Below are 11582 nucleotides of genomic sequence, written 5' to 3'. Positions count from 1 at the left end.
TTATTTACTGTAAAAGTATAAAATATGCTTGTAAATCAAGACCCTAGATATATAAAATATCCCCAAGAAATTCTTACCCTGAGTGCATACCATAACTTTTCTAATATCAGAAATGTATAGATAGGATGCTGATTTGTCTCCCAGCGCACTGGCTTGTTGCTCAGCTGTCTCCAGTTTACTGATGAGCCCATAAAAGACATTCTTCATTTCGTTGATAGTGTCTTTGATTTTTGGTATTTCCTTTTGATTCTTTTCTTGGAATTTCCATCTACAAACCCCACTGTTGTTCCATGTTTTCTACTTTTTCCATTAGAATCTTTAACCTTTTGTCATAATTATTTTAAATTAACTTTGATAATCCCAAAATTTGTCACAGCTGAGTCTGGTTAAAAGTATGCTTTGTCTCTTTAGACTATTAAAAAAAAATTTGTGTGTGTGTCTTGTAATTTTGTTGAATGCCAGTTGTGGTATTTTGGGTGACAGAAAATAGGGTAAAAGGCCTTTGGTTTTACATTTTAAAAAAATATGGCTAGGATTTGGGCCTTTTGGTGTTTGCAGTTAAGTGTCAGAGGCTTCAAATTCCTCCACATCCTTGTCTTTTCTCTCCTCCTTAAATGCTGGCTGTGCCTTGAGGCTCTTCCAGCTTAATGTGCTGTTATTATACTTAAACCCTATTGTGGTGGCAATGGAATATGAGGAAGGAGAAACAGCTATAATCTTGTGGTTAAATCTTCATCTCTCTAGGCTGTGAACTCCACAGGTCTTTTTATAGCCTCCTTTTAGGTAGGCCAGAAGGCTAGAGGTGACTCAGGTTGGGTAAATATCTCTCTAGGTGGGATAAGGTTCTGGAAAGGTCTCTGCCCTTGGAGAGTAGGACTTCATTGTGGAAGATGCTTGGGGCATATTCCAAAACAGTTACTTTTCCTCTCCACCTGCCAGAGCAGGAGGACATTTTTTTCTCAGCTTTTTATCATGAAGACCCAATTGGGTTTCTGAAGCTAAGACCCATGAAAATATGGAGGCCCCTGTAAGACTCTGACCTCCGTAGTTTCTCACTCCATTAGACTGGACTCAGTCTCCAGGAACTCACCAATATCTCTATTTAATGGTTTCTATCAATTTATGGCTGTAGAAGCTTCTGCTCTGTGCAAAGGAATCTTGTCTGTGATTCTCTGTATTAGCTTCTCACCCGATTTTATTGTGGCACTTTACCCTACAACCTCAATTCTCTGATGATCCCAAGAGGCATAATTGATTTTCAGACTTTTTGAGAGTCTTATCTTCTTATAAGATTGACAGTAACAATTTCCAAGCTCTTTATGTGTCAGAGATAAAACTGAAAGTCCAATGTATTTAATTTTAATTAATTTCAATATAAATACAAAAACTGATATTTGGCTCAGCTATTAGACAATTACAAGTACATTGAGAATAATTTGAGTATGGGAATCTATTTTTACAACCATATATTATATTAAATCCATATAAATTGTGTATTTCTAATGAAAATTGAGATGTACACCAGAATTCAAAGTCTTAGTATGAAAAATAAAAATGTTCCATTGATTTATTTTTGCATTGATCATATATTGAAATGATAATATTTTGAATGTAGCATGTTAATAAAAAAAGTAAAATTATATCTGTTTCTTTTTAGATTTTTAATGTGTAGCTATTAGAAAAATCTCAGATTACATAGGTTCTCACATTTTTCCATTTGCTAGCACTGCTCTACAGCTTAAGATATGCACTTTTGACTTATTACAGTCCAACTTTAAGGAATGGCAGAACACTCCACATACTCTTTGAAAGTCTTATAGTAGTGTTTCTATTTTCTCTTCCTGTCCTTTGTGCCGTTCTTATTGTAATTTTCAGTTCTACATGTTGTAAAACACACACTAAATTTTGAACCTAATAGTCAATTTTCCATTAAAGACCTTAAAAATTAGGGGACAGTCTTTTTTACATAGCCACTGTGTGTTATTTACCTACTTCTTCTAGCTCTCTTCATTTCTTTTTGTAGATACATATGTACAAGTGACAACATTCTCCTTTTGCCTGAAGAACTTTTTGTCAACAGTTTACACAGTGCAGACCTGATTCTGCATCATTATATCAACTGTTGTTTACCTAGATAAAAAGTATTCTTTTATTTATTCTTCCTTTTTAAAGGATAATTTCACTGGATTGAAAATTCAAGGCAGACAGGCTTTATTTCCTCTTTCCTTTCCACATTTGAAAGTTGCTATAGTGTCTTTAGACTTACATAATTTCTGAGAGGTCTATAAAAATTCTTATCTTTCCCCCTCTATATCTGTATAATGTCTTTTTCTGTATGGATGATATCTTTTTCAAGTTGGTCACTTTTCTGGTTTTGAATAACTTAATTCTGGAGTGGTGTCATTTGTGTGTGTGTGTGTGTGTGTCTTCTGCTCAAGGTTCATTAAGATTCTTTATTCTGTTTGGAGCATTCAAATATTAAAAAAAGTTGAGCCATTATTTTTCAAATATTTTTCTGCCCTAATCTCTCTCATCTACTTGTGAAACATCCATTAGTTTAATATTCCTACAAGTCACTAAGACTTTTTTTTTCTTTCTCTTAATGCAGGTTAGGTAAATTCTGCTATTTTAAGACTGTTTTTTCTAGTCTCTGAACTTCTATTAATCACACCCAATAAAATATTTAAGTATTTTACTTGATATCTCTTACCGTTTTTTGTACACATTTATAACTTCCTCTGTTCACTGATTATATTCACGTTGACATTTTTGAACATGTGAACATAACTACATCACCTGTTTTAATACCTGTCTGCCAGTTCTGTCTTGTCTTTCATTTCTGAGTCTGTTTCCATTGTGAGATATTTTTTCCTGGTTATGAGTCATATTTCTCTTCCCTATCTGTAATGTTTTATCAGAAACTGGATGTTGTTAATTATACATTGCTAATTGCTGGGTTTTTAGTATTTTTAAAAAGTATTGTTGGACAATGTTCTCACCAGTAGTTATCTTTTCAGTTTACTTCTCTTGAGGTTTGTTTTTTAAGAGTGTTTAAGGGGCTTGACTCCAGGGCTACCTTGGCCTCACTTCCAAGGCATGGCATCTCTGGGGTCTTTCCTATCCATCTCTTAGTATTCAAGGTGCTTTTCCCATGTTTCCACCCTGGCTGATGGGAACTGTGATTTCCAGCCTACTGAGATCTTTAGGAATTGTCTTCTTCCTGGAAACTCTTTTCCTGGAAGCTAATCTTGCCTAGGCTCATGGACATGTATCCTGCAATTCAGATTCCGCTGTTATTAATTTACAGAGATCTCTATAATATATCTGTAAGTCTTATTCTGTGTTATCTCCATCCTCTTGGAATTGCATACCCAAACTCAAGTTTCCTTGAACTTTGTTTTTCTTTCCTTAACTTGGCAATTTCCTGTTTTTTTTTTCTCTATTTTTTTGGTGTGTGTATGTGTGTGGGGATCCTCCCTGTGCAATGGTCCAGAAATTGTCTACAGGAAGAAGGCCTGAATGTGGTAAAGGTTTTCTTTGTTTATTTCTTTTGTTTCAGGGACCATGGCTTGGAGCTTCCTATTATTAAATGCCGCAAAACTTTTCTAAATGTAGTCTATTTTTCTAATTGTCAAACATAATAGCAAAATCCTGGACTCAGTTAGTTACTCCTATGACCAGAAACACAAGAAACCTCGTAAGTTTGGAGCAATTTCTCATAAAATCAACTTTCACTTACACTATCAATCAGTCATAACTAGTGACGTGGTCACTATTTTTTGGGGGGGGGTACTGGGGATTAAACCCAGGGGTGCTTAACCATTAAGCCACATCCCCAGCCCTTTTTATTTTTTGAGACAGGGTCTTGCTAAATTGCTTAGGGCCTCGCTAAATTGTGGAGACTGACCTCAAACTTTCAATCCTCCTGCCTCAGCCTCCTGAATACCTGGGATTATAGGTGCGCTACCAAGCCGGAGGTGACATGGTCACTTCTAACTGTAAACACTACAGTTTACATTGTGTTACTGTTTAACTGGATACATTTTACATAAATACAACAATAAAAACCACCATTTTGTTACATGGTGAAAGGGAATTGGCAAACAGTAGTTCTGCTACAATTTTATCTTGTTTTTTTAATCAATGATAATACAACTTTAAATATTTTACAATATGGTTGTATCATTTGTTTGACTATTTGTCCTTTGCTAATGGATGTTTAACTTGTCTACAAGTTTATTTTATTTTATGAAGTGCTGAGGATCGAACCCAGTGCCCTGTGCATGCCAGGCGAGCGCGATACCTACCGCTTGAGCCACATCCCCAGCCCGTTTTTTTTTTTTGTTTTTTGTGCAACTTCAAACCTTACAGGTATGCATGTAACCATTATATGCTGAAGTAATATTAAAACAATAGCCACCAGCATGACATGGAACCTAACCAACCATTTTGCTAGCTTACCTAGAATACATGCCAGCTATAAACAAACAGTATGGTCAGTCATATTCAGTTTAAGCATGTCCTTTTATATGTTTGTGTCTTTTTGCCTAAGGGACATTGTCAGGATTGGAAAATGGTATAAAGGTAGATGTATTTTAAATTTCAATTAATATTGTCAGATGGCTTTCCAAAAAGGTTAGAATAATTAATACTTAATTATTTCTATGATTTTTGCAAAATAGTGATTTTTCTATTATTCTGTCTACATTTGTGAGAAGAATTTACCTTTCTTTATACCTAATTTTCACTGGTATGAATTTAAGATATTTTATTTAGTGAATTATAATCTACTACTACCATCATATATTTTGATGCTCAAATTCAGATTTTGGCCAGTAGGAGACCTTTTGAATTGGTGCCTGTGTCCTTTTAGTGGGAAATATTTAGAAAACAAGATCTGAGCTCTTTTTACTTATTTAATAATTTAATTGAGCATTAATTAATCTTAGTGGGTATTAAAACTAGTTGTTGGAAGTCTGAAAAGGAACAGTAAAACAAACTTATTTCTCAATTATCTCACCACAAGTTATCTTGCCAAAGGTCATCATTTCTCAGTATAGAGAGAATTGAAAAACTGTTGCAATTTTCTATTTTAATGTTTCAATTTCATATATATAATTTGAAATTATATGTGTATATAACATATATAAAAATTATGAGTTCATACTGATACTTTTAATCCCAATCTGATGCTGCATGGTTCTTTCTTGACTTCCCCAATCCATATTTGTATCTTCTCCTAATGGGAACCCCTCTTCCTATCAATATCAAATATTTCTCATTTGCTCAGCCCTACAATACTCACAAAATGGTTTTCCCTTTGTACAGATTTGTTTAAAAGGATTCTGCTTTGATTATAAAAAAAATTTGTCTCCACTAGTCTTCAAAAATTTTATCTTCATTGTATTTCTTAGATGTTGTCTCCTACATACATATATATTTTTCCTTTTATAATTTTTTTCTATTTTTGATTTCCTTCTGGGATGATCTATATTTTTAAAAATCTCTAACACGTTCTGCCCTATAGATTTCACTACTTATCTCATATTTTTTTCATAATGACATTTTCATCTGGTTATTTAAAAAATCATATTGCTAATTATCCAAAGGTTTTTACTGTACTTTAATTGTAAAGTTGTTTCTTTTGTTAATTTTTTTCTATTAAGATATTTTAATTCTCAGATGTCCTGTTATATGCAATATTCCCCAAGATGTTTGACTACTCTAACTGGTAATATGTATTGGGAAAGGGTAGATGTCCAGATCTCAGCACCAGTGAACTTTATTTAATAGAGGTGGGAGGTGAATCCTACAGCAGGTAACCTCAGACATTTCATATCTGGTCATCCACCCCTTAAAAAAAAATTTCCCCACCTAGCCATTCCTGAACTTTACTTTTGAATTCTCAAATAGAGAAACAACGTTGGGAGGGGTCAATTCCTTGATTTGTCAGTCCTGGGGACTTAAGGGGAAGGGAAGAGGAGCAGCTACCTGAGCTTTCTTTCCTAGTCTATTCACCCCAAAATGTGTTGTCCTGCCCAGACTTTATCCCTTGAACATACAGGCTCTTGTGTCCAGTTTCTGTACGGAGATGGCAAGCAGTCATGAACCCAAGGGAGAGTAGGAGAGGCCTGGTTAGAACACATCTCCTGGAAGCCTCCACAGCCACACCAGCCTCCGTCATATTCCACATGCCACACTCCCCCTCCCTCTCCCTGTCTTGTTCCTGACACAGGACTTGTATTCAGCTTTCCCAGGTTCACTGCGATGCAGGTGGAGGGTTTGTTGTGGATAGCTTTTATTATGCTGAGTTATAATCCTTCTATACCTAATTTGATCAGGGCTCTTATCATGAAGGAATATTGAATCTTAAAATTATTTTTTTCATCTACTGAGATAACATGGCTTTTATTCTTCCTTTTGTTGACGTGATATATTGCTTATTGACTTGCACATGTACACCATCCTTGCACCCTTGGGATAAAACCTACTTGATCAGGGGAAATAACCTTTTTGATGTGCTGTTAAATCCTGCTTGCTAATACTCTGTTGAGGTTGTCTGCACCTTGTTCATCAGGGATATTGGTCTATACAGCTTTCTTTCTTCTTGTTGTGTCCTTGTTTTTTGTTGAAAACAGGATGATGCTGGCCTCCTAGAGTTTGGAAATGTTTCCTCCCTTTCAATCATATGGAAAAATCTGAGAATTTGTTATAGTTCTTTTTTAAAAGTTTGTCAAAATTCAGTCATAAAGCCATTCAGTCCTGAGGTTTCTTTGTTGGGAGACTTTTCAGTACTGATTCAATCTCATTATTTGTTATTGGCCTATTCAGGTTTTATGTCCTCATTTTTTTTTTAATTTTTGGAGGTGCAGTAGACTTGATTGGTGGTGAAAGTAGGGCTCCTTAAACCTCCCCCCTTCTTCAGGGTGTCTGGGATGGAAATTGGGAAGAGGGGAGATTCTTGCTGAGGGACTGAGTTAGGAGCAGGGGACTCCCCACAGCCGAGGGCCTCTTTCTTTCTCTGTGTTCTTGCTGGGGCAGGTGGTCCAGGGGCTCTTACTCCTTGGAGGCCATGTGGACATCAGGTCCACCACCCTGTTGCTGTAGACAAATTCATGGTCATACCAGGAAATAAGCTTGACAAAGTGATCACTGAGGGCCATGCCAGCCTCAGCACTGAAGGTGGCAGAGTGGATGTCACTGTTAAAGTCATAGGAGACAACCCGGTCCTTGAGGGGCCCTCTAATGCCTGCTTTACCACCTTCCTGATGTCATCAAATCTTGCAGTTTTCTCCAGGCAACAGGTCAGATCCACAACTGACACACTGGGGTAGGCACACGAAAAGCCATGCCAGTGAGCTTCTCATTCAGTTCAGGGATGACCTTGCCCACAGCCTTAGCAGCACCAGTGGATGCAGAGAGGATATTCTGGGCAGCTCCACCACCATCATGCCAGAGTTTCCCAGAGGGGCCATCTACAGTCTTCTGATTAGTAGTGATGACAAGTACTGTGGTCTTGAGTCCTTCCACAATGCTGGAGTTGTCATGGATGACCTTGGCCAGGAGTTTAAGCAGTTGGTGGGTGCTACAGGAGGAATTGCTGATGATCTTGGGGGAGTTGTCATACATCTCACGATTCACGGTCATCACAAACATGGGGGCATCAGCAGAAGAGGCAGAGATGACCCTTTCAGCACTACCCTTGAAATGAGTCCTGGCTTTCCCCATGCTGGTGAAGACACCAGTGGATTCTCCAACAGGTTCAGCACCAGCATCACCCCATTTGATGTTAGCAGGATCTTGCTTCTGGAGATGGGCTTTCCATTGATAACAAGCTTCCTGTATTCAGCCTTGACTGTGCCACTGAATTTACCACGGGTGGAAACACACTGGAACACACAGACCATGTAGTTGAGGTCAATGAAGGGGTCATTGATAGCAACAATATCCACTTCGCCAGACTTGAAAGCAGCCCTGGTGACCAGGCACCCAATGTGGCCAAATACGTTCACTCTGACCCTCACCATCGTGTCTTAGGGACGGCATGGCTGGCACCGCAAGAGACAAGAGGATGTGCACAAGCGGAGAAGATGTGGCTGTGAACCAGAAGCAGCAGAGTCCTCAGATTTATTTTGATCGGTTATGTGTGTCTAGAAATTTGTCCATTTCTTCTAGATTAGATCTATAAATGTTAGCATATCGTATTTATTTTTATCAGAATCTCATAATGATCCTTTGTATTTCTGTGCTAATGTCTTCTTTTGCTTAATGTCTAATTTTATTTGGGTCTTCTTTTTTTTCTTGGTTAGTTTAGCTAAAGGTTTGTTGCTTTTGTTCACCTTCTTAAAATATGACCTCTTCATTTTATTGATCTTTTGTATTACCCTTTTAGTCTCTTTTGCATTTATTTCTGCTTTGATCTTTCATTCCTTCTAATTTGGAGGTTGATTTGTTCTGGCTTTTCTAGATCATTGAGATGCATTTTAAGGTTAGTTGAAATTTTTTAAAAAAAATTTTAATGTAGGCACTATTGCTATCAAGTTCCTCTGAATACTGGCTTTGTGGTATACCGTAAGTTTTGGCATGCTGTTTTCGTTTTGTCTCCAGAAATTTTAATGTTTCTCTTCTTTTATCCTTGACAAACCACTATTGATTCAAATGTATGTTGTTCAGTGTCCATGTCTAAATTAATTTTGTTGCTGACTCTAGTTTTTTACCCATGGTAATCAGAAAGGATACAGAATATAATTTCATTTAAAATTTTTATTTAGAATTATTTTGGGGCGTAATATATTGTGTATTCTAGAGAAAACTCCATGAATTGATGAAAAGAATGTGTACTTTGCAGCTGTTGAATGGAATGTTCTGACATATAGTTGAACTCTGATGTTTGTTCATTTTTTGGCGGAGGGGCTGGATGAATTGTCCACTGACAATACCCCACTGGAAGTGGGGTATTGAAATTCCCCTTTGTTATGGTATTAGTCTCTCTCCCTTTAGGTCTAATAGTGGCTATTTTATAAAACTGGTTGCTATGATGTTAGGTACACATAAATTTATCATTTCTTATTGAATCCTTGATTATTATTAGTGACTTTGTCTTTATAGTTTTTATCTTAAAGTCTATTTCATCACGTGTAAACGTAGCTACTGCTTCTACTAGCTTTAGGTTTCCCTTTGCTTGGAATATCATTTTCCATTCTTTCATTTTGTTTTTACTTGTGAATTTGTTTTAGGAAGCATATTATTGGATCTTGCTTTTTTATTTATTCAGTCCAGCTATCTTTCCATTGTTTCCATTCAAGGTCATTGATGGGTAAAGGCTTATTCCTGTTAGTTGTTTTGAATATTATTTGCTCTTTACTTTCTCTCGTTTATCTTTGTGATTTGATGGCTTACTTTACTGATTAAAATGTTTTTCTTTTGTGTATTTACTCTTCTAGTAGGATTTACTTTCATGACAGTAATTTTCTTTGACTTCTGGGCACAGGACTCCCTTAAGTATCTTTTGTAAGGCTGGTCTTAATTATCTCAGTTCTGAGAAAGTCTTATTTCTTTGATTCTGAAGGATAGCATTGCTGGATGATCCTGGTTGGTAGTCTCCCCCAACCCCCACCTCCCAAGACTTAGTACATCAGGTAACTACATTTATGGCGTAGCCTTCTTAGTAAGCAGACTCCACCTGAACATGTGTCTTGGGTGTTGGTTTGACAAGGCTGGCTTTGATTGTAGCTGGGAACCATTGTGTAGTTTCTGAAGCTTCTTCAGCTGTGATCAGTAAATTAGGGCATGGTATAGATAGTGGATAGGACCACTGCCCCTATGGGCCATGCAAGAGTGGAAACTCACTAGCAATTCAGGCAAGTGTGATGTAGACAACAGTGGATGTGGGGTCTTCACTGTGGGGCTATTCTTATAATGGAAATGGTGGCTCCTATTAGGTGACAGGAGTTTCCTCCGGCATTGTTGAAGCTAGCTCTGCAACAAGCAAGGGACCTTGACATTAAAGGCACCAGTAGTAGTGAGGGGCCTGAGGCCCAGATGCTGCATGGGAAGAGGCAGCAGAAGGAACCTGGGCACCTCCTCTGTGGCATTCACACCCAATTTTGACAGAACTTGGTCAGGTAAGATACAGGGGTGGCTGGCAGTGGGAATTGCATAGGTGGGGTGACAAGAGCAACTGTGGTGTTCTTCTCTACTGCTACATGGTAGTGCCTGCCTGGGAACGGGACCCTGACCAGAGCTAAGCAGTTCCCCTAGCCATGCAAGCTTGGGCACAGGGTAACAGGAATAGCCTGAGTTACTGGCTTAGCACCTTCTGTGGGCAGGACTGCAGTAACAGGAGGAGAAGGGGCAGTGTGAGCCACGTGTGAACCTGCCTTTAGTCCAGGAACCAACACAACTCTATAGTCTTAGACAGCAAGTCCCTGATCTGATTCCGGGCGGGATTCCTGACCCCTACGACAGTTCAAATCCAGACAGCCGCTCATTTCTGCTACAGCATTATGGTTGACTACTGGGAGATATCTAATATCCTTTCCCACAGCAAGCCTACTTCAGGGTGCTTATTTAAGTGGCTATATGCCTGTGAGGACTATGAAATTTCCAGTCTGGGATAGCCAGCATCCCTACTGAGAGTTTTCTGAGGCTATATACATGTGTATCCTGGCCCAATTAACCAGGAGACAGCCTGGGGATTCTAGGATGGTTCATTCTGGGCGTCAATGTGACTGAATTGAAGGATGCCTAGAGAAGTGGTAAAACATACTTCTGGGTGTGTCTGTGAGGGTGTTCACAGAGAGGACTGGCATATGGATCGGCAGAGTGAACGAGGAAGACCCACCCTGACTGTGGACAACACCATTCAACAAGCTGGGGCCCTGGATGGAACATAAAGTAGAAGAGGGAAACTTGTTTTCCAAGGTTCCTTTTCTTTTGCTGCTTCCCTTCAACAATTTACTGCAGGTTTTCCTGTCTTTGGACTCAAACTTACACCAACAACCCTCAAGGAGTTGGGCTGGGGGCTGTACCATCAGTACCTCTCGTTCTGAGGCTCCCAGCTCTTTGCACTGAGCTGCTGATGACTTCCATGCTCTCCACAGCCTCCAGATGGCCACTGTGGAACTTTTTAGCCCTTGTGTCACGTAAGCCAATCTAATGAGCCTCCTTTTACCAACAGATGTCCTATTTTCCTGGAGAACCCTAACACAGGGTCTATCCTTAGTAAAATCCCCATGGTGGGAGCATGGTCTATAGTGTAAGGTGACAAGCACCCCCGCCCCTTCCCCCCAAGCCAACAAAACAACAACTGTGCCCATGGAAAGATCACCTATACGCTCTGGGTACTGAGTTCCCTGTTACTATATTTCTCTCAGATGTTCAGAAACTACCCAGGTAGTGTTAGTGGATAAACTGCCAAGTGAAACAAGCCAGGTATAGAATACGAATATCAAATGGTTTTCACTCATTAGTTGAAGCTAAAAGTTCTGATTACATAGAAGTAGATAGAATGACAGAGGTTGCTTGAGGCTAGGAAGGGTAGAAAAATGGGGGCTTTGGAGAGGGTAATGATGGGTACCAAA

At 38.6% G+C, this 11582-nt stretch overlaps 1 pseudogene across 1 annotated transcript; it reads right to left on the bottom strand.

The window, feature by feature from the left end:
• Nucleotides 1-7056: 7056 nt before the first annotated feature.
• Nucleotides 7057-8048, bottom strand: LOC308640181 (glyceraldehyde-3-phosphate dehydrogenase-like; annotated as a pseudogene). Its single transcript has one exon. The product of its transcript is annotated as a glyceraldehyde-3-phosphate dehydrogenase-like (transcript).
• Between the last annotated feature and the right edge of the window lie 3534 nt (nucleotides 8049-11582).

Source organism: Spermophilus citellus, assembly GCF_964194105.1.
Source record: "Spermophilus citellus genome assembly, contig: SCAFFOLD_222, whole genome shotgun sequence".
Taxonomy (NCBI): domain Eukaryota; kingdom Metazoa; phylum Chordata; class Mammalia; order Rodentia; family Sciuridae; genus Spermophilus; species Spermophilus citellus.
Note: the sequence above shows the minus strand (reverse complement) of the source record. Positions and strands in the feature narration are given on the sequence as shown.